General features: G+C 33.1%; 1 protein-coding gene and 1 long non-coding RNA gene across 5 annotated transcripts in view; one reads left to right on the plus strand and one right to left on the minus strand.

Annotated features, from left to right (window-relative positions):
- Positions 1-24,854, minus strand: part of LOC111055537 — a 257,536-nt gene that overhangs the window by 117,575 nt on the left and 115,107 nt on the right. The window lies entirely within an intron of this gene.
- On the plus strand, positions 22,292-24,461 carry LOC120350650. The gene is made up of 3 exons (XR_005570965.1): positions 22,292-22,682; positions 23,682-23,882; positions 23,996-24,461. It is a non-coding gene; the product is annotated as an uncharacterized LOC120350650 (long non-coding RNA).

Here is a 24,854-nt window from a genome sequence, read left to right on the forward strand (position 1 = left end):
AAATCTATAAAGGTCCATTTTTATATAGAGCTACTTATGTTGGTGAACCAATTATTGAGAGATTTATCAATGAAATCATAGAAATAGGTGAAGAATTGTATGAAGATCTGATTATTAGATTACCGATGGAGGATATAAGTCAAGAAGAACAAAGCAGGCTTCAGCAAATAAAAAATTGTGTAATTTGTGATGCTGAGTTTTGTGAGACAGATGTGAAACATCTACATCAAGATCATTTTACATCAAAAATTTATGGTTATGCACATGAAAGTTGCAATTTACTATGTCGTATTCTGAAATACATCCCATGCTATTTTCATAATATGAAAAATTATGACTGTCATTATTTGATAAAAGCATTATCTAAAAATACGAACAAAATAAAGTGTATTGCTCAATCATCTGAGAAATTTCTATCAATAAAGGTAGGTCATATCAAGTTTTTGGATTCATTTAATTTTTTGAGTGCATCATTAGATAATCTTGTGAAGAATCTAGCATCAATTGATACAAACTATGAAGTTAGGTTTAAACGAATGTGTACTATATTCAGCGAAAAAAATCAGCAGGAATGCTTTTTAAAAAAGGGGTGTTATCCTTATGAGTACATAGACTATGTAGAAAAATTTGCAGAGACTTCACTCCCATCCAAAGATAAATTTTATAATAGTTTAACTGGGAAACATGTAGATGAAACAGATTATGAACATGCAAGTAGAGTATGGCAAATATTCTCTATGAAAAATCTAGGCGAGTTCCATGATACCTATTTGATAAGTAATGTCTTATTACTCTGCGATGTTTTTGAAAATGCAAGAGAGATTTTTCATAAACATTATGATCTCGATATTTGTCATTTTTTGAGTCTTGCACATTATTCATGGTTTGCAGCACAGTAAAAAACAAAAGTCGAATTAGAATTACTCACTGATATTGATCAGCATTTATTTTTTGAGGATAACATAAGAGGTGGGTTATTGCTCATTATGAAAAGATACGCACTCGCTAATAACAAGTATATGTCACATCTTAATAATGATAAATTACCCTCTAATTACCTTTATGGCTGGGCAATGTGTCAGAATCTTCCTTTTAATGATTTTAATTTTTTAAGTGATGAGGAAATTGAAAATTTTGATGTTAGAACAATATCGGATGATTCAGAATATGGGTATGCTATACAGTGTGATTTATCATATCCAGAACATCTACACGATGCTCATGATTCTTATACTCTTGCACCAGTTAGAGATGAAGCTCCAATCGATTTATTTTCACGTTATCAGCAGAAAACAAACGATTTTGAGATAAGCTACAAGCTTAGAGAAAATGTGGAACGCGCAGCTTCGTATCTGGTAGATACGATAGGAGCTTCCTTTCCATTATGTAGCAGTGTTAATGCGGGAGCTTCCTTTCTAGTAGATAGTAACGAGACTACGTGTTATGTGAGAGAAAGAACAGACCAGTCGAGTACTGAATCTGAAGTATTTAGACATAAAAATTGTAAACTTTTAGCTCATTTTTATGATCGTAAAAACTATGTTTTACATTATCGTAACTTAAAATTATACTTAGAACTTGGTATGAAGCTAGAAAAAATACATAAAATCATAAAATTTAGGCAGAGAGCATGGCTAAAAGATTATATCGACTTAAACACAAAACTAAGACAAGAATCAACAAATAGTTTTGACTCATCACTTTATAAGGCAATGAATAATCATCTTTTTGGAAAACTATTTCAAAATCAACGTGAACAGTTAGATATTCAATTAGTTACTGACGAAAAAAAATTGGAAAAACTTGCATGTAAACCATTTGTTAAGAGATGTATGATTTTTGATGAAAATGTAATTGCGATTGAATCTAGAAAAAAGAATATAGTACTTAATAAACCTATTTATGCTGGTTTCACTGTTTTAGAATTAAGTAAACTGAATATGTATGAGTTTCATTATAAATCAATGCTTAAAATGTATAATTATGATAAAATACGATTACTAATGTCAGATACTGACAGTTTCCTCTATCAAATTTTCACACCAGACATATATGCTGATATAAAGTTGGACTCATATTTAGACGATATTGTACAAATTTTTGATTATCGCATACCATATTAATGAATGTAAACTATATACTTGAATTATGTAAAGAATTATCAAAAATAAAAATGCTGTATAATGTTTCTCATTCTATGTTGATTATTGAATTAAACCAAGCTACTCTAGTTGTAAAGGTTTGTGTAAGTTAGAATAATATATGAAGCTGGTTTAGTCTGATTAAGTATGTACACATATAATTGATTGAACAGTAGTAAGGAAGTCTTCATACTAACAACATAGAATATTATGGTAGAAGAGGAAGATATTTCAAAAAAAAAAAAAAAATGGATTAGCTATTGTCGACTTTGATGAATTGGTTATTAGTTCTTGTACCACTGAACAGGAAAATAAAAATAAACATGGAAGTTTATTTCCTAGCAATGTTAGAGCATTAATTGTAGGCCCATCAGGATGTGGAGAATCGAATCTAGTATTGAATTTAATTTTTAATACTGATGGACTTAGTTTCAGTCAGCTATATCTATTCAGTAAAAGTTTGAAACAGGATAAATACATATTTCTGGATAAAGTATTTTCCAAATTAAGTAGAGTTTAGTTTATTAAATCAAGTGATACGATTAATATTCCACATCCAACCAAAATAGCAAAAGATAGCTTAGTTATATTTGATGATCTTCAAACAAGTAACCTACCAATAATAAAAAGCTATTTTTCAATGGGAAGACATAATGGAGTGAACACGCTTTATCTTATTCAAAGTTATGCTTGCATACCAAAGCATTTACTGAGATATAATGCTAATATTCTGATGATTTTCAAAATGGATCCTTTAAATCTAAAACTAGTTTATCGTGATTTTGTTAATGCTGATATGGATTATAATAAATTTAAAAACATGTGTACAGAGGTATGGACTAAGGGAAGTCATTATTTTGTTTTTTATATTTACAGACTGTAAGAAACATAATGGAAAATATAGAGAGAATTTAAATGTTTTTATAACAAATTTTTAACAAATAGAAATTATTCTAATTAAGTTAACACTATCATTGATAGGCTTCAGTTAATAACAAACCTTCATAAGGTAATGTTTAAAATGGGTGATAGAAAACATATACATGTGAAACCAAATAGAAAAACTAAGAGTCAAGGAAGGAGAAATAGAGATAGGTTAAGTCAATTAGCTAATAATGATATAATCAGGAGTAATTTGAATGCTGATAATTGATTTGAAAATCAGTTACAAAGTTTTAGAAATTCAATAATCAAAAACTATAATAATCTGAAAGGATTACAATCAGAGACTGCAGTAAACTTGAAGAAAAAATACGAGCCAATAATATCACCGTTAGAACAGATTAAACAATCTAATTTGGAAATACAGAGACAATTTGAAGAGGATAAAAATCGAGAATATGGAATCAGCGATGATGAGAATGTATATGAAATCTCATCAGATGAGGGAGGAGAAGAGGAAGAGGAAGATGAAGAGGAAGATGAAGAAGAAGAAGGTGAGAGACATAGTTCATTTCGTATGAAACAAGAGAGGTTTGAGCAAGATGAGGGGGAGGAATCGAATAATGGGGCGGAAGATAGTAGAATAGTGTACAATGAGACTAGCTTTACTCATAAATTAACACCATTAAGCATCATGTTAGATAAGTATATTAGCGAGTTTCATAATTTGAAACGTAAATCAGTAATGTATGGAATACAATTTGATAAGTATACAAGTTCTTACTATATGGGTAGAAAGTTAATATTCAAAATTAATATTCAATAATGATTATTTAGTTATTGGAGAATCAGTACAGCTTAAAATTAAATTGAGTCAAGGTTTGCTAGAATTACTATTTAAAAGTAAACCAGATATTAACCTTATTAAAACTAATGATTTCAAGAAATATAAAAGACTATTATTGTTTACAGACGCACATCTTACCTCTAGCGGGAATTTTAAACGTGTAAATGGTATGAAATCAAAATTAATTCAAAGACTACTGTTTCCTACACCGCAACGACAAAGTTCGCGATTAAAGAAAGGTGAAGGTTTAAATTTTAGATCGCAACAGTCAGGTCATGATAGTCATCAAGTCGAGATCGCTAGTATTGTTGAGGAACTACGTGAGTTCGGATATATAATATAAGCAAGATTATAATAATGAGTATTGATAAGTTTGGACAAATGCTTAATAACAGGAATTCTGTTAATCAGTATAGAACTAATATAATAAATACAAGTAATTCTAAAATAGATCTGCTAGAAAAGGAAATTAAAAATATTCAGTTAAACTTTAAAGCAGCTGTAAGAGATTTGTTTGATAATGAGAAATCAAATTTCATATCAAGGAGAGAGTTTAACATTGGAAAAGCAACATTGGTGAGCTTGGAAAATTCAAATACAACAGTAGAAACAATCAAAAGTATTTTTCCAGAACTAGTATATGAAAACAGATATTTTCAGGATAGATTGAATTCAGCATTTATCAGTAATAGCAAGAAATTGAATTTTATATCAAGGAAAGAGTTTAACATTGAAAAAGCAACATTGGTAAGCTTGGAAAATTTAAATACAACAGTAGAAACAATCAAAAGTATTTTTCCAGAACTAGTATATGAAAACAGAGATTTTCAGGATAGATTAAATTCAGCATTTATCAGTAATAGCGAGAAATCGAATTTTATATCAAGGAAAGAGTTTAACATTGAAAAAGCAACATTGGTAAGCTTGGAAAATTTAAATACAACAGTAGAAACAATCAAAAGTATTTTTCCAGAACTAGTATATGAAAACAGAGATTTTCAGGATAGATTGAATTCAGCATTCATCAGTAATAGCGAGAAATCGAATTTTATATCAAGGAAAGAGTTTAACATTGAAAAAGCAACATTGGTAAGCTTGGAAAATTCAAATACAACAGTAGAAACAATCAAAAGTATTTTTCCAGAACTAGTATATGAAAACAGAGATTTTCAGGATAAATTGAATTCAGCATTTATCAGTAATAGTAAGAAATCAAATTTTATATCTAGGAATGATTTATATTGAGAGAGCACAACTTGTTAGTATTGGAGAAAAGTGAATGCCAGAACTAAATTTTTAGTTTTGTTTTTATCGATAGTCAAGTCATAGTGTTTATTTATCCAAACAGTAAACTTCATCTTAGAACGGGAAAACAGCAAGGAACCAACTTTAACAATCGCATTTCAGATAAATCGGTTTGCATAATTCCACCTATCTTTTCCTCTCATCTATCCTATCCAACTGTCCACCTCTCACCTCAAATATAAGTAGGCAAGCAATTCAATTCGTGACATGTTGGATTTGGGATTTGGTGAGTACATTTTCTGATTTTCGATGTTCTTTGTATGTGGTTTTCCTGAATGGATATATTATTCAACTCAAAGATTTGATTCGTTTTTATACAGTCCACTTCAGAGCATTTGAAACTTGTAGTTTGAAATATTTAGATTTAAAGAACCAGTATTTACGTACCATTCTGGTCAACCGGACCGCATCGTCTCATTTATCTTGTAAAAAACATTGGTTTTGGCATTCATTTTTCAATATATCCAATTCAATTTGCATTGTAGAATTGATTTCGAAATAATATATGTATTGTTATTATGCCAGTCGTTGCGTCGCAGACAGTACCGTGCATTTGTGTTGTAACTGCTTGCAAAGCAGCAGTGCTTATCTGCTTGATCAACAGAAACTCATTGTTCAGCACTGCAGATAAAATTATTGCTTATTCCTACTTTGTATTTGTGATTTCTCTGTACAATCGTTGCTTTATGATTATCATTTCGTTCTCATTCGAAATCGTTCATTCTTGTTATAGTAATCTCATTATGATTAAAGAAAATAATTAAATATTATCCAATCATGAGTGACAGAAAGTTGAAGCTCAAACAAGCTAAACTTGAACAATATATTACACAAATTCAACGTACTTATTATCAGTCTAAAAGGGCATTGGAAGAAGAAGCAAGTGCTAAGCAGTTTCTAATTCTTTAGAGTTCCACTTTGACAAGTATTCACCAATATGAGGCCACTGAGTTGGAAATACAGGAACTTGAAATGGAAATTGATCCTGCATTTGTACCTAAATTTAGTAATTCACATATCGAAATGTATGAATATATTGAGGCTGTTGCTAAGGAATTGAATAAACGTAGTGAAGTTGTACCTGCATCTCACCCTTATCAACCTGCAATGACTAATGATTCTACAAATCTTCTACCGGAAATCGAAATTCCTGTGTTTGACGGAGATCAGTCGAAATGGTCTGTATTTTTATGAAATGTTCAAATGCATGATCCATGATAACAAATCAATTTCAAATCAACACAAGGTGCAACATCTTGTTAGTAAGCTGAAAGGAGAAGCTGCTTATGTTGCTCTTCATTTGCTCCCCATTGCTAATAATTATGAAGTTATTTGGCAATTGTTGGTTAAGCGGTTTAATGATCCCCACTCTCTGACTAATGCTTGTTTGGAACAAGTTTTCAAATTCAGTAGTCTGAGATCTGAGTCTCGTGCTGGTTTAGTTTCAATATTGGATCAATTCTGTAGTTCTATTACAGCCTTGAAACGCTTAAGTGGTGAAGATGTATCTGATGTATCAAGCTTTGAAAATATTGGACCCTGTTTCTCGGGAAGCAGTTGTAACTTCAGTACACGCAAAGGATGATCCTACATATGCTGATTTTGTGTCATTTATAGAAAAAAAAATTAAATCGTTTCCTTATGAAGAATCTTCTAAGTTATGTAAGCCAGCAGTGAAACAAATAACAAAATCTAAAGTTCTAGTTGTTCAAACGATTTTGCAAGAGACCAAGGCACCTACAAAGTTGTTGGAGTGTCTGAGAAGCTAATTGACAAATCACAAATTAATTGATTGTCGCCAGTTTCTTTAGTTATTGCCTTGGGTTCGCTTCCGTTTTGTGAAGGAGAAGGGTTGTTGCTTAAAATGTTTTTCACCAGCTCACCGTAGTAAAGCTTGTACGGGTGCTAATTGCAATCAATGTCATCAAAACCATAATTCACTTTTACATTTTGGATCTGTTCTAAATTCCTCATCAAATTCAGAGGCAAAAAAGTAGAAAATAATACTATCAACTGTCAATAGACTCGAATTCATCTCAGTATAGTGTCCTCTTATTTACTTCAACTTGGTCCCTGATAAGGAAGGTAGATTGCACAAAATTAGAATATTGGTGGATTCAGCGAGTCAGAGTCATTTCATCACTTGTAAACTTTGTCAAAAATTACAATTGTTTATCTCCCCTTTCCATTTAGTTGTGAATGGTTTAGGAGGAAATTCGCAATGAGTTGCTGGTCGCACATTTGTCACGCTTCAATCCAGATTTGATTCTAATGCAAAGATTTCTGTCAAACCATTAGTCATCAAAAAAATCATGGAACATTTTCCAACGAGTAAAATCGATAATTCGAAATTATCAAACTTGATTGGTCTTCAACTCGCTGATGAGAATTATCATATCCCTAGCGAAATTGATGCTATTGTAGTAGCTGAATTAGTACCCTCAATTTTTAAAGTGGTCGAGTGGAAGTTGAATCAAATTTGACGGCTATAGAAAGCGTTTTTGGTTATATTTTAATGGGTAGAGCTCCTATTTTATCTCAATCATCAGCCGAACATTCAACATGTCTGATGACTTGTCTCACCTCACCGTTGGATAGTTTAGTTCGAAAATTTTGGGAAGTTGAAAACTTTCCGGATTTAGGAAAACAATTCACCGTGGAGGAATTGGAATGTGAGAATAACTTTACTTCGAACATTCGGCGAATAGACTCAGAGAGATTTACTGTTTTGCTATCGTTCTCTAAATCTCCTGATTGTCTTGGTGATTCATATGCTATGTCAGAACGCCGGCTCATCAGTTTGGAGGAACGAGTCATGCAGGATCCAAACATGCGTTTAGCCTTTCATGATGTAATCTTGGACTATCTTGAGCAAGGTCACATGGGATTAGTCGAAAATCAGAATGATAAGAGTGGTTATTTTACACCTCATCGCGCTGTAATCGAAACTCAGAGTCAGTCGACGCCTTTGCTTATCATTTTTGATGCAGGCGCAAAAACTACTTTTGGTGTGTCATTGAATGACATACTTCTGTATGTTGCGAACTGATATTTCCGTTTTATTAGTTAATTTTCGGTTATTTTCCATCGTCATTACTGCTGATATGAAGCAGATTTACAGACAGATTCTTGTCGATGAATCATGTCGAAAATTTCAGGTTTTGTTATGGAGATTTTTTTCGAATGATGCCATACCAATGTTTAAATTGCAAAGTGTCGTCTTCGGTTTGAGTGAGTCACCGTTTGTGGCTCTCACAACTGTTCATCAACTAATTCAAGAGGAGGGAGAAAGTTTCCCTGATGCTAAAGCTCATCTTCCTGGGGCAATGCTTATGGACGATTTTGTAACAAGCATGTCTTCTTTAAGTGAAGCAAATCAACTTTGTAGTCAAGCCAAAGAATTGTTCAACAGAGGGAAGTTTGAACTTACGAAATGGAGCTCCAACTCACATGAATTAATAATGAATTTCTCCAAAAACGGAAAATCGGCTGTGTCCAAAGATTTCGAGTTGGGAAATTTGTTAGCTGTCCTTGGTTTGAAATGGCAACCTGGTAGTGACTCATTCTGTTTTTTCTGTGAATCCTAATCAGTGTACTCCCACTCAATGTCACATTTTATCGGTTGTAGCACGTATATTCGATCCTTTGGGACTTTTGTCACCCCTCACAATGTTTCTGAAATGTTTAATCAAATACCTATGGACTGCAGGTGCTGGCTAGGACGAAGCAGTGCCCCCCTCTATAGCTCTTCAGTGGGAGACATGTCAGAAGGAGTTCCCTTTATTGTCTAATCTTTTAATTCCACGTCATTTAGGAATGTTGAGTGACTCGAAAATTACTCTAATTGGGTTTTGCGATGCTTCGGCGTCGGGTTATGGTGGAGTAATCTATTTGAAATCACAAATTGGCATGCACCCTCCTACAATAATTTTATTGTGTGGGAAATCGAAAGTTGCACCTTCCAAGACACTGTCTATTCCGAGACTTGAGTTGTGTGCTGCATTACTGTTAGCCGAACTGCTTAAGACTGTTGTCTCTGTTATTAGTCATCGTTGCCACGTGATACATGTTGTTGCTTTATCCGACTCGACTGTCATGTAACATAGGATCAGAGCATGTCCTTCGGAATGGCAAACATTCGTTGCTAATAGAGTCTTGAAAATTCAGGATAGTCCCGTCGATTATTGGTTATATGTTCCTGGTGATAAAAACCCTGCTGATTGTCTGTCAAGGGGTTTAACACCCTCTGACATGGTCAATCATAGAGTATGGTAGACTGGGCCCACCTGGTTAGCATTGGAAGAGAATGATTGGCCTGTTAAAGTCGAACTTGAGGCGTCAGAGTGTCTACATGAGGCCAAGTCCAATACTATCGTCACAGTGATTCAATCCGAAAATCCATCTGTGAACGTGATTCATCAACTGATTGGATGGTGCTCCAACTATCATCAATTGTTGCAGATTATGGTTTCAATATTGAGAAAGGTTCAAATATTACCGAGAATTGGAGAACTACATTTCAACGTAGCTAAAACATACTTATGTAGAGTCGTCCAAAAATTCATTTTGCAAAGGAGTTGCATGATTTAAAGATGGGAAACGATTATTCTTCACGTTTACAACAATTGTCACACTTTTTGGATGGTGAATTGATTTGTGTGGGCGGTCGTCTCCAAAATGCTGAAATAAATTTTGACAGCTGACATCCTATAGTGCTGCCAAAGAAGGATCCATTGTTTATTCTTCTCATAGACTATTATCATGTGAAACATTGTCATGCGGGACCTCATTTATTGGCATCTCTCTTGAGTCAAAAATTTTGGATCTTATCAGCTTGTGTGGTGATGAGAAATTGCATTCGCCAATGTAACAAGTTTTTCTGCTGTCGCCCTATCACAATACCACCAAAAATGGGCAATTTACCATCATGTAGAGTGCTATCATCTAAAACCGTTTGCTACGTGTGGAGTTGATTATTGTGGACCCATTCGGATCACTATGGCCAGAAGGCGAAATCCGTTCATTTGTAAGTCATATATTTGTCTTTTCATTTGCATGGCAACCAAGGCCGTTCATATTGAATTAGTCTCAGATCTATCAACAGCTATGTTTCTATCGACATTTCACCATTTCCTTTCTCGTCGAGGTCCTTGAAGGGTTATGTACTCTGACTGTGGCACAGATTTTGTTGGTGCCTATGAACAGTTACAAAGATTATCGCAGCTATTGAATTCGACTGAATTTCAAAACATTGATCAGTTAGTGCAATCATTCTGGAACAGGTGGAGAGTGGGATATTTACATGAGTTACAAACATGGAAAAAATGGACTAAGTCGTCGCCCCCTCTCACCATGGTACTGTAGTAATTGTCGACCAGCCTAACTAACCACCGTTGCAGTGGCCTATTGGTATTGTGGAAGAGGTTTTCCCTGGAGCTGATGGACAAGTGCAAGTTGCACTCACAGTTGAAAAATAGTCGTTTGAAAAGGCCGGTAACAAAATTGTTCCCGTTGCCAACAAAAAAACTTTTGTTGTCATGGCCTTTGTTGTATATATATATATATATATATATATATATATATATATATATATATATATATATATATATATATATATATATATATATATATATATATATATATATATATATATATATATATATATATATATATATATATATATATATATATATATATATATATATATATATATATATATATATATATATATATATATATATATATATATATATATATATATATATATATATATATATATATATATATATATATATATATATATATATATATATATATATATATATATATATATATATATATATATATATATATATATATATATATATATATATATATATATATATATATATATATATATATATATATATATATATATATATATATATATATATATATATATATATATATATATATATATATATATATATATATATATATATATATATATATATATATATATATATATATATATATATATATATATATATATATATATATATATATATATATATATATATATATATATATATATATATATATATATATATATATATATATATATATATATATATATATATATATATATATATATATATATATATATATATATATATATATATATATATATATATATATATATATATATATATATATATATATATATATATATATATATATATATATATATATATATATATATATATATATATATATATATATATATATATATATATATATATATATATATATATATATATATATATATATATATATATATATATATATATATATATATATATATATATATATATATATATATATATATATATATATATATATATATATATATATATATATATATATATATATATATATATATATATATATATATATATATATATATATATATATATATATATATATATATATATATATATATATATATATATATATATATATATATATATATATATATATATATATATATATATATATATATATATATATATATATATATATATATATATATATATATATATATATATATATATATATATATATATATATATATATATATATATATATATATATATATATATATATATATATATATATATATATATATATATATATATATATATATATATATATATATATATATATATATATATATATATATATATATATATATATATATATATATATATATATATATATATATATATATATATATATATATATATATATATATATATATATATATATATATATATATATATATATATATATATATATATATATATATATATATATATATATATATATATATATATATATATATATATATATATATATATATATATATATATATATATATATATATATATATATATATATATATATATATATATATATATATATATATATATATATATATATATATATATATATATATATATATATATATATATATATATATATCCCCCTCCCCCCTCTCCCCCCTCGTCCATCCCTCCTCCCCTTCCCCCCGCCTGTAGGGCGGGGGGTGTTCTAAAAATAGATTTCCCCTTCCCCCTGTCCAGTGGAGGTGAGGGGGATAGAGTGAGAGGGAGATATATCTTTCTCTCTCTTTCTAAATCCCCTTCCCCCTGTCCAGTGGAGGTGAGGGGGAGTGAGTGAGAGGGAGATATATCTTTCTCTCTCTTTCTAAAAATAGATTTCCCCTTCCCCCTGTCCAGTGGAGGTGAGGGGGATAGAGAGAGAGGGAGATATATCTTTCTCTCTCTTTCTAAATCCCCTTCCCCCTGTCCAGTGGAGGTGAGGGGGAGAGAGTGAGAGGGAGATATATCTTTCTCTCTCTTTCTAAAAATAGATTTCCCCTTCCCCCTGTCCAGTGGAGGTGAGGGGGAGAGAGTGAGAGGGAGATATATCTTTCTCTCTCTTTCTAAATCCCCTTCCCCCTGTCCAGTGGAGGTGAGGGGGAGAGAGTGAGAGGGAGATATATCTTTCTCTCTCTTTCTAAAAATAGATTTCCCCTTCCCCCTGTCCAGTGGAGGTGAGGGGGAGTGAGTGAGAGGGAGATATATCTTTCTCTCTCTTTCTAAATCCCCTTCCCCCTGTCCAGTGGAGGTGAGGGGGAGAGAGTGAGAGGGAGATATATCTTTCTCTCTCTTTCTAAATCCCCTTCCCCCTGTCCAGTGGAGGTGAGGGGGATAGAGAGAGAGGGAGATATATCTTTCTCTCTCTTTCTAAAAATAGATTTCCCCTTCCCCCTGTCCAGTGGAGGTGAGGGGGATAGAGAGAGAGGGAGATATATCTTTCTCTCTCTTTCTAAATCCCCTTCCCCCTGTCCAGTGGAGGTGAGGGGGATAGAGAGAGAGGGAGATATATCTTTCTCTCTCTTTCTAAATCCCCTTCCCCCTGTCCAGTGGTGGTGAGGGGGAGTGAGTGAGAGGGAGATATATCTTTCTCTCTCTTTCTAAATCCCCTTCCCCCTGTCCAGTGGAGGTGAGGGGGAGTGAGTGAGAGGGAGATATATCTTTCTCTCTCTTTCTAAATCCCCTTCCCCCTGTCCAGTGGAGGTGAGGGGGATAGAGAGAGAGGGAGATATATCTTTCTCTCTCTTTCTAAAAATAGATTTCCCCTTCCCCCTGTCCAGTGGAGGTGAGGGGGAGTGAGTGAGAGGGAGATATATCTTTCTCTCTCTTTCTAAATCCCCTTCCCCCTGTCCAGTGGAGGTGAGGGGGATAGAGAGAGAGGGAGATATATCTTTCTCTCTCTTTCTAAAAATAGATTTCCCCTTCCCCCTGTCCAGTGGAGGTGAGGGGGATAGAGAGAGAGGGAGATATATCTTTCTCTCTCTTTCTAAAAATAGATTTCCCCTTCCCCCTGTCCAGTGGAGGTGAGGGGGATAGAGAGAGAGGGAGATATATCTTTCTCTCTCTTTCTAAAAATAGATTTCCCCTTCCCCCTGTCCAGTGGAGGTGAGGGGGAGAGAGTGAGAGGGAGATATATCTTTCTCTCTCTTTCTAAATCCCCTTCCCCCTGTCCAGTGGAGGTGAGGGGGATAGAGAGAGAGGGAGATATATCTTTCTCTCTCTTTCTAAAAATAGATTTCCCCTTCCCCCTGTCCAGTGGAGGTGAGGGGGATAGAGAGAGAGGGAGATATATCTTTCTCTCTCTTTCTAAAAATAGATTTCCCCTTCCCCCTGTCCAGTGGAGGTGAGGGGGAGAGAGTGAGAGGGAGATATATCTTTCTCTCTCTTTCTAAATCCCCTTCCCCCTGTCCAGTGGAGGTGAGGGGGAGTGAGTGAGAGGGAGATATATCTTTCTCTCTCTTTCTAAAAATAGATTTCCCCTTCCCCCTGTCCAGTGGAGGTGAGGGGGATAGAGAGAGAGGGAGATATCTCTCTCTCTCTCTCCAGGTGAGGGAAAAAAAATTTCCCTTTTAGGAGGAAAAATTCCCTCTCTGTCTACTGTCAAATTGAAGTGAATTCATATTTCTACATCTAATGCTATGGTGACAGATTGAGGTGAATTCTAAAGATGTGGGGGAAAAAATCTCTTGAGAGGGAAAAATTCCTTTGGTGACAAATTAAAGTGAATTCATATTTCTACATCTAATGCTATAGTGACAAATTGAAGTGAATCCATTTCGCTCTACTATGATGAGGATAGAGATAGAGATCTCCTTCTTTTACTCATGCCATCTCTTTCCCGCACCCTTTCCGAAAGGAGATAAGAATCAATTGAGAAATTCTCTCCCAGTATAGATGAGAGGGAAAAATTCCCTTGGTGACAGATTAAAGTGAATCCATATTAAAGTGAGGTCAATGACTCTCTCTATATCTAATTGAATTGAGAAATTCTCTCTCATCTAATGCTATAAATCTCTACGTTCTTTTACATTTTTTATCTGCAATATCGTACAAGCATTTCCAAAGTTCATCGGAATTTTTAACAACAGATAATGGCGAATCATTTGTACAATCATAATGTAGATGACCGCTGTCTAGAATATTGAGCAGTTCGAAAATCTCAGATAGAATCGAAAAGTGTACATTTTCTGTTTTTGTTAACGGTAAATCAACATCTTGACATCCTGTTGAAAATTTAATATTCTTCGCAATTGAATCAAATTCATTAAATGAAATTGACATCAAGAGACGAGATAATTTTTTGAATTTTGAAAAACCATAACACTGCATCTTGCAGATGTTTGATGCGAGTCGAATGAGGGGGAAAGAATTCTAAATTGATGATATGCACGTGCACTAAAGATTACCCCACACGTGCTGTCTGCTCTAGCTCTAAATTAATGAGATGCACGTGTTATAGGCGCACGTGCACTAAAGATTACCACACACGTGGTGTCTGCTCTAGCTCTAAGCAGCAACTAAACTAAAAAACGTGAATGGGATATCGGAATGAAAAATCGTTTGAAGGCAGAAAACGTTTATTTACACATTTCACTACAACAACACATAACTTCATCTTCAATTCTAATTAGCTTATCTATACATAAATTATGAGGACGATAATAACATAGATAGTCTCTTATATCATTTAAATTCACCGTGCTTAGAAAAATGTCTTTCAATTGCTTCGCCAAACTATAATTTTCAGGAGTTGATTTCCTAATTGCACTTTCACACTCATCGTACCAATCAATACAGTTTTTTAACCTCACTTCCAATTCGTTGTCGGGAGCCAACCACTTTCTCGGATCCATGATGTTGAGCGAATGAAGAAAACTAGGTGTAGGCAGGAACTATTATAGAGTAATTAAGCGGTCTTTCTTCATCAATTGACGATAGACAACATGTACGCGCTTTATGCAGTCTCAATGCATGCTGGCAATAAACACACTGTAGATCCTTTCCGTTGTAGAAGAATCCATAACGAGCAAAGTTTCTTTTCTGTGAATTTGTGTACATCGGAGCCATTTTCATACTTTGCATTCGATTGTTTTCGCACAAGAAATTATTTGTTTGATACATATTTTTAAACAACAAAGAATTATAATGCTGGGCAGAGAATAACGCACAGCGAGAATGTGGATTATTTTTATGAATGTTGCATGCAGCATAACACCATGAACTAGTGAAAAAGCTGAAATCAGGTTTTGGAAAATCCTCTGGTATGCATTGTACGTTGCTATGCAATCTTCTTAAAAACTTTGCTTTCTCAGTTCCTTTTGTGAAAATTTTCTCATAAGCTGCAAGGTAATCACGTATTAATGACTCATTGTATTCTAAATCTCCATCTTCCCATTTTATTTTATGATAGTGACGTTCTAACCATGTTGCATCGTTATACAATTTTGCACTCAATTCTGTCTTTGCAAATGGCGATTTGAAATGGAACACAATATAATTATTAAACTGATCAATTATGGCAAGTTCTTTCACAATAATTTGATTACAATCTTGTTTAAACCAGTGAAGATCAACTGTAGCAATTTTAGCAGTCGCTTGACCTTCTTTCTCTTCGTAGGCTTTGTCTCTCCCCTCAGCGGCGGCGGCGGGGGCGGCGGGCGCGGCGGGGGGTTCCTCAAATCCTCCTTTGTCTTCCCCCACCTGTAGCGGCTTCGGTAATCCTGCGTCTCTCCCCTCCTCCTCCTCCACCTCCAGCGGCTTCGGCGTACTGCACCTTGCTTCATAATAGAAACTATCAAGATCGCACTGAATACCAATAGAGCGAGTTTGCGGCTTATCCAAAATATCAGAACACAAAGAATAGGACATGTTGGCTGTTCAAAGGTGAAACTGATAATGGCTTACATTTGTTGCAGTACACACCTTATATAACCTGCAGTGATGCACTCTATCAACAAATTACTGAACTTCTTTCACCATACTCGTGAGAGGTGTATATTCCATCACACGATCGCTAATTAAAACGCAATAAGCGGAAGTATTTGCAGGTACTGCACTTTTAAATTCCATTTCAATACGAACATCTGTCGATGATTTCAAATGACTTGGTTGGTGTGAACAATCTACAACAATCAGTGGTGTTGATTCACAAAATGTTTTAAAATCGATTTCTGTTCCGAGTTCACTATTGATTGAATGATTATAATACGAGGGTGCGAAATCCAAGAACATGCGGTATAAAACCTCCTTCTTACCTAGCAGATTTTCATATGGATAATACTCACTGTTCAAATATACTTTAACATTGTAAATACCGCAGCTATCAAAATTAGATATTGATTTATTTATTTTATTCTTACGATCAGTTTGAAATGCAATTATAACGTATTTTGGACTATCAAAACTCGATGTGGTACGAACCGCCCAAGAATGGTTAAGTGAATTTTGCAAATTTGGTAATTCACAAATTTCCCAATGGCGGAAACCTAATTTCAGTGGAGTGTCAGCATCGAGCAGTCTCAAAAATTTCAGTCTTACATGATCTTCTAAAGTTATGTAGGGCATGCGCCATTGCAGTTTTGTAATTTTCACACTAACGTTTGTTCCGCTTTGAGACTCAACACAATTTAGATCTGTCGGTGACCTCAATAAGACGAGTTCCTGTTTCAAATTTAAAATTATTCTTTGAAAATCTTCAAAAAACGGGAGGATTAATTTCAGCGGAACACAGAAAGTGAATGTATTATCCGTTAGCTCATATCCTGCTCTGTCAAAACCAGCCAAGTGATATGTGTTTTTATCGAGAGTATTTTTCACCAATATAGCTTTAATTGTGGATGTTAATCCAATCAATCTTGATTTAGAAATTTGCTGACCTGCTAATTCATATCGTATTTCGTCAAAAAGGTTACCGATTACGTTACTGCTTAATTTATACCCTGCTGCAACTGGTGTATCGGCTGGGTCTTTTCCCGGTTTTGTACAGTTAACTGTTCCCTCAATCAATATGAATGATTTACAAGGTAAAGAATAGACATCTAAAGAATTTATGCCAATACGTGCCTCGTCAGAGTTTTTTATTTCCTGTCCCGAATAAACTGTATGAGTGTGAAATTGGAATTTAGTAATATCATTATAAAACTGAAGGTCTGTCTCCACATCCAGTATTTCACTAATTGCCGCCGCTCCCCCGCCTAACATGTCGCCAATCGACTATAAAACCCAACTTTTCTAATATTCTCGCGCTTTTAGCCGACAAAGCACGTTTGTTTTTAGGTGTTGTCGCTATCGCGTTCCTTTCTCTAATGACTTGATTGGTCTTATTCGAACGTGGGTTGAAAATAAGATAACCCATTACTTTTCCGAGTTCACTATTGATTGAATGATTATAATACGAGGGTGCGAAATCCAAGAACATGCGGTATAAAACCTCCTTCTTACCTAGCAGATTTTCATATGGATAATACTCACTGTTCAAATATACTTTAACATTGTAAATACCGCAGCTATCGAAATTAGATATTGATTTATTTATTTTATTCTTACGATCAGTTTGAAATGCAATTATAACGTATTTTGGACTATCAAAACTCGATGTGGTACGAACCGCCCAAGAATGGTTAAGTGAATTTTGCAAATTTGGTAATTCACAAATTTCCCAATGGCGGAAACCTAATTTCAGTGGAGTGTCAGCATCGAGCAGTCTCAAAAATTTCAGTCTTACATGATCTTCTAAAGTTATGTAGGGCATGCGCCATTGCAGTTTTGTAATTTTCACACTAACGTTTGTTCCGCTTTGAGACTCAACACAATTTAGATCTGTCGGTGACCTCAATAAGACGAGTTCCTGTTTCAAATTTAAAATTATTCTTTGAAAATCTTCAAAAAACGGGAGGATTAATTTCAGCGGAACACAGAAAGTGAATGTATTATCCGTTAGCTCATATCCTGCTCTGTCAAAACCAGCCAAGTGATATGTGTTTTTATCGAGAGTATTTTTCACCAATATAGCTTTAATTGTGGATGTTAATCCAATCAATCTTGATTTAGAAATTTGCTGACCTGCTAATTCATATCGTATTTCGTCAAAAAGGTTACCGATTACGTTACTGCTTAATTTATAGCCTGCTGCAACTGGTGTATCGGCTGGGTCTTTTCCCGGTTTTGTACAGTTAACTGTTCCCTCAATCAATATGAATGATTTACAAGGTAAAGAATAGACATCTAAAGAATTTATGCCAATACGTGCCTCGTCAGAGTTTTTTATTTCCTGTCCCGAATAAACTGTATGAGTGTGAAATTGGAATTTAGTAATATCATTATAAAACTGAAGGTCTGTCTCCACATCCAGTATTTCACTAATTGCCGCCGCTCCCCCGCCTAACATGTCGCCAATCGACTATAAAACCCAACTTTTCTAATATTCTCGCGCTTTTAGCCGACAAAGCACGTTTGTTTTTAGGTGTTGTCGCTATCGCGTTCCTTTCTCTAATGACTTGATTGGTCTTATTCGAACGTGGGTTGAAAATAAGATAACCCATTACTTTTCACGTATGTGCAACCTAATTGTAATTGTATCTCCGCGGAAATCAATAAACGATCCGTTCTGGTCCGTTACCTTTACATTAATAGTTTGAATTCGATGCGTATTCAAAGGTACATAAATAATCGGTGATGGTACTTCGTTTATTAAATAACCGCTAGGAACCTTTGGTAAAAATTCGTAGATTATATGTTTTTGTTTTCCCTCAGAGTAACTGCCGCAAGCTAAATTACACTCAACAAGAATACTGTCAACGCTTGTTATGTTAACCAAATGTTTGGAATAATGCCATTTATTTGGCTGCAAAACAACATTATCAAAACCAAGTATCTTAGCAATCGAATCAGAACGTGTTAAATCAATGGCTTTATCAGAATGAATTTCAATCTTCATAGTATTTACGTTTGCACGTATAATAAGTTTATTCTTCTTGTCATCAATATTCAATTTATTCTTTAAAGATTTTATAATATCCTCAACTTCATATGCACCAGTATCCAACTCGATTAATCTATCACCATATTTGAAGCTGGAATTTGTTCCTTTGTTAATGTTTGCAATACTATTGTAACTGGAAAAATTAATCAATCCAATTTCCCATTCACGATTTTTATCCAATTCTATAGCTTCTTGTAAATGTTCATAGAGATCACTTGTGTTAGATCGTAATGTAATAACCACCATCTTGTGTGTTCACCACAATCACTTAATTACAACTGATTTGCAAGAAACAATAATGTAAGATGACCACAAAAATCGCTATTTAATGGTTGCATATGCTCTACATTATAAAATATATTTACTCCATTTTCTTTTTTCCAATATTTGTCCAATTCGTATGGAGGTTGTAAATTTCCAATTGGATCAAAATACCAAACATTAGAACCAATTTTCTTATATGCTACCCAGTGTGTACCATCCTCGCTTTCCCTTGCTAAATTCACAATGGCATTCTCGTTTTTTAGAATTTTTTTGGGTAATGCATCTAGCATATATATACCTCTTAACCGAATCTGTAATAATTTCGACCAATCAATCAAATCATAATTACTCAATTCTCCTTCAATATTCATGTCTTCTTCTTCTTCTTCTTCTTCCTACTCTTCTTCGCTGTTGTTCTACGTTTCTTAACTTGAGGGAATAAACTCACTCCATATGATGCTGGCGGGGGTGGGGCTAGAAGTCTACCACCACTTTTAGGAAAAGGCTTCAAAAAATATCCTTTTCCTGCAATATGCTTTTTCAACTGAGCTATAGCTTTGCGTCTAATATCGTTACTATAACTTCTCCTCTCCCCCTTCTTCTTCTTCTTCTTTCTCAAAGTCCCACCAAATGCCGCTTTAGCTTTCATAACGTTTGTAACAAGATAGCTAAGTGCTTTCTCGGCAAGAGGTGTTTGAGGATTTTTGAAAATGTCCCATGCAGCGTTCGCTAGAGCCCTGTCAGCTACCGCTCGAGTTTTATTATCACTATTTTGAGTATAGGCTATATCGTGGGCCTTGCAAGCTTTATCTAACGAATTTATGCCTTGATCACCTCTCTTTAACCTTTCATTAACCTTGGTGCCCGGGCCACACCACTCGTATCCGGGAATATGATATTCTTCTCCAAGGTTATCAATTACCTTATTTAGAATAGTTGATGTTACATTACCTGCCAAACCTTTAAAAACTCTCGCCGCTGAACTCAAGATTCCTTTACCCCGTTTCCTCGAACTCTGCTTTTTTCTCAAACTCTGCTTTTTTCTCCTACATACCATTTTTCATTACCTTTCAACTCAATGGTTGAACATTAACTGAGGTTAATTAATTAATCAATACATCAACTTGATTTGGTTTAATGTTCAACCAATGAGTTGGAAGTGAATTCATATTTCTACATCTAATGCTATACTCTCAGATTGAAGTGATACATTGCTTGAATGATAAGAATATTATTTCAAATCTGAAAAGGTGAATGTGATTTGAAAAGGGAAGAAATGATGGCGGACCACCCACATCTGTGGGAGCACAAGAAGGAGGGGCGCGAGAAGCTGGCAGCGCTTGCCTGCACAGCTGTCTGCCTCTAGCGGTAACTCTACTGAGCATGCTCACAACAAACTATAAAAGACCTGCTCACCTTATTTAAATTATCATTCACAACAGAGCAGCTGAACCATTTCTTCTGTGTGATATTCATTACAAACTTATCAACAACAACAACAGGTAAGAATTGAAAACAATTTTTTATCAAATGTACACTTATTTTATTGAACTAGTCACATACATATATATATATATATATATATATATATATATATATATATATATATATATATATATATATATATATATATATATATATATATATATATATATATATATATATATATATATATATATATATATATATATATATATATATATATATATATATATATATATATATATATATATATATATATATATATATATATATATATATATATATATATATATATATATATATATATATATATATATATATATATATATATATATATATATATATATATATATATATATATATATATATATATATATATATATATATATATATATATATATATATATATATATATATATATATATATATATATATATATATATATATATATATATATATATATATATATATATATATATATATATATATATATATATATATATATATATATATATATATATATATATATATATATATATATATATATATATATATATATATATATATATATATATATATATATATATATATATATATATATATATATATATATATATATATATATATATATATATATATATATATATATATATATATATATATATATATATATATATATATATATATATATATATATATATATATATATATATATATATATATATATATATATATATATATATATATATATATATATATATATATATATATATATATATATATATATATATATATATATATATATATATATATATATATATATATATATATATATATATATATATATATATATATATATATATATATATATATATATATATATATATATATATATATATATATATATATATATATATATATATATATATATATATATATATATATATATATATATATATCGCGGAGCCCACGTAGCTGGCGGACGCAGGCGTTGCACGGGGCTGTCTCCAATCACCATCTCACCCCCTGGCGATGTCGAACGGTGTGGTGCAGTGGAGGCAGGAGCTGAGGCGCCCGCAGCTGAAGAGCTGGCGCAGCTCTCGGCAGCTCTGCGCTGCCAGTAGTTCAGCACCTGCTGCGAAGGCGGGCTGTCTGGGAGGATGTAGGAGGGTGAACTCATCTCGTATGCTTACTCTCTGCTGTCTCTGATGTAAATGGTAATTTTCCTCTCATCGCTCGTGTTTATATAGCATTCGTTTCTCTCTCTGTTCCAGACACGTGCGAGCGAGAGCGTGGCACAAGACGAAAAAAATTCGAATTCTCCCCAACAACAACACGTGCTCTCAGATCGTTATCAGATTGTAAGTATGCCACACACGATCATTTTTCGAAAAGCATCCATGTGTTAGAAGACGAAAAAAAAAATCTCGTCTGGAACTTAGCATGAGACATTGCTATAAATCTCCAATAAAACCCATGATTCTAATTTCGTTAATCAATGTTAGATCCTTCAACATCAAAGTAAGAGCATCTCATTTTTCAAACATGAATCTTGTCAGCGTTTTCTATCATCAATATGACATTTTAATATTTTAACTGTAGCAAAGTTGTTGCATTTCATTTATTTACAATATTGTACACATACTTGATTTTGAACTTTCTTTGTCAATCCTGTTCTAGCCCATTCTCATCTGCAGAATCTCGAAAAAAATTCCAGATAACTTGATTTAATTGTTCTTCTGTTAAATGAGCATTGTTTTCTATTATAACTTTTTTAATTTTATCGATAGAGTCTTTAAGATGCCCACACGGGCATCTCCACGAATCGGGGAAGTCACCATCGCCCCAGAATTTATCATATGATGATCCGAATAAATCGCAAACAAGAATATGATTATAGTTATCACTATGCCAAACTCCTAATTTTTCATACTCTCTCACAAAAGTTAAATATTGTAGATTTGTCCATCCTTTTTCCGCTAACTGTGCCAATATATCTAGGTGCGTGTCCAAGAGTTCACTTAATTTATATTGATATCTCATTTTTTCTAAAGGAACAGAATGGTATTCACTTAATCGATTAAAATGTCTATCTATAATGAATTGAACGCTCGAATCTGAAGACTTGTTCTCCACATTATCCATCTCAGTACACTAGCTTGATGTTGTATCAACAAAGAGAAGATCGCAACTAAGAGAGTACCTTGCTCCAGCTTATTATTATTATTATTATTATGAAAAGCACACTCTACCGATAATTTATTGTACTTTATAACACTCTATTTCTAATAAATATTTCACATTATAAGGGAAATAGCATTTCTCGATTCAGTTATTAAATATTTCACTGTTTTTCACAGCATTTTCTCACCTCTCAACTCGAGTTCCGAACCTCATAACCAGTTGAGCTCTCGTCAAGACAACACAGCTGAGAGGAATCATAGGGTGGTCACCTGAGAGGAATCAATCATAGCATAATCATCTACACCTGTATCCTGCTATCTACACCTCTAGCCTGCTATCTACACTCGAGGAGATTCACGCAACATCAAGCACTACATGTAAGTACATTTTTACTTTGATTTTATCCTCTGAGGAGGAAAATAGTCCCCCGATGACTATTGTTGTTGTACTCTATCTCATCCTGTTCGTTTTGTTTTTTTTTTTTTTTCAGAATCATGCCGAGGGAACGCAGACTTCGTGGTATCAATTCCGCAGCAGTCCGTCATCGCATCAGCCTCGATGAGGAGGAGGATATCGACATCAGCAGTGTGCTCGAGAGCTCGAAACGTCGAGTTTTCGATATAATTAGGGAACATGCCGCACGCTATGATGGCAATGTTAAGTGGTTCATCGTCCTCAATGTTTTGCTGTATAAATTAGTGGTGATGGATGACAAGCAGGTTGGTGACTCTGTCTCATCTCTAATAAATCTACATAGTTACTCCAACATAGCACTAAATGTGCTTGAGAACTATGAAGAGTTTAATGAGCATTTCATGTTAGCTGTGAGAAAAATTCTCTCATCTTTTGAAAATTTTGTAAGATATGGGAGTGGATGGGTGCTAAAGAAAATTGAATCACTGGATGTGAATGTGATTAAATTTAATCCTATATACACATCCAGTTTCATTCAGACACCCCAGTTTTTGAAAAACAAAAAATGTATTATAAATGTGAAAAATCTCTCTGACGAAAAATGCTTTTTATGGTCAGTGCTCGCGTATTTCCATCAGAAGCCAAGGAACTCGAACTTAAGTGTAAAGTATTTGAGCAAGTTTGCTCACACACTTAATACGCGAGGTGTAAATTTCCCGGTGACGACACGCGATATTAAGAAATTTGAAATACTCAATCCGGACATTGCAATTCACGTCATCGCATACGACAACAAAAAGTTTTTCCCCTTCCGTACAAGCATTTTCCGCACGCGTAAACACCAAATTAATCTTTTAATGCTAAAAGGCGATGCAGGAAAAACTCATTTCTGTTTAGTAAATACCGCGAACGGGAAAAACGGGCTATCACGTCTT

The sequence above is a fragment of the Nilaparvata lugens genome, chromosome 3, assembly GCF_014356525.2.
Source record: "Nilaparvata lugens isolate BPH chromosome 3, ASM1435652v1, whole genome shotgun sequence".
In the NCBI taxonomy this organism is placed as follows: domain Eukaryota; kingdom Metazoa; phylum Arthropoda; class Insecta; order Hemiptera; family Delphacidae; genus Nilaparvata; species Nilaparvata lugens.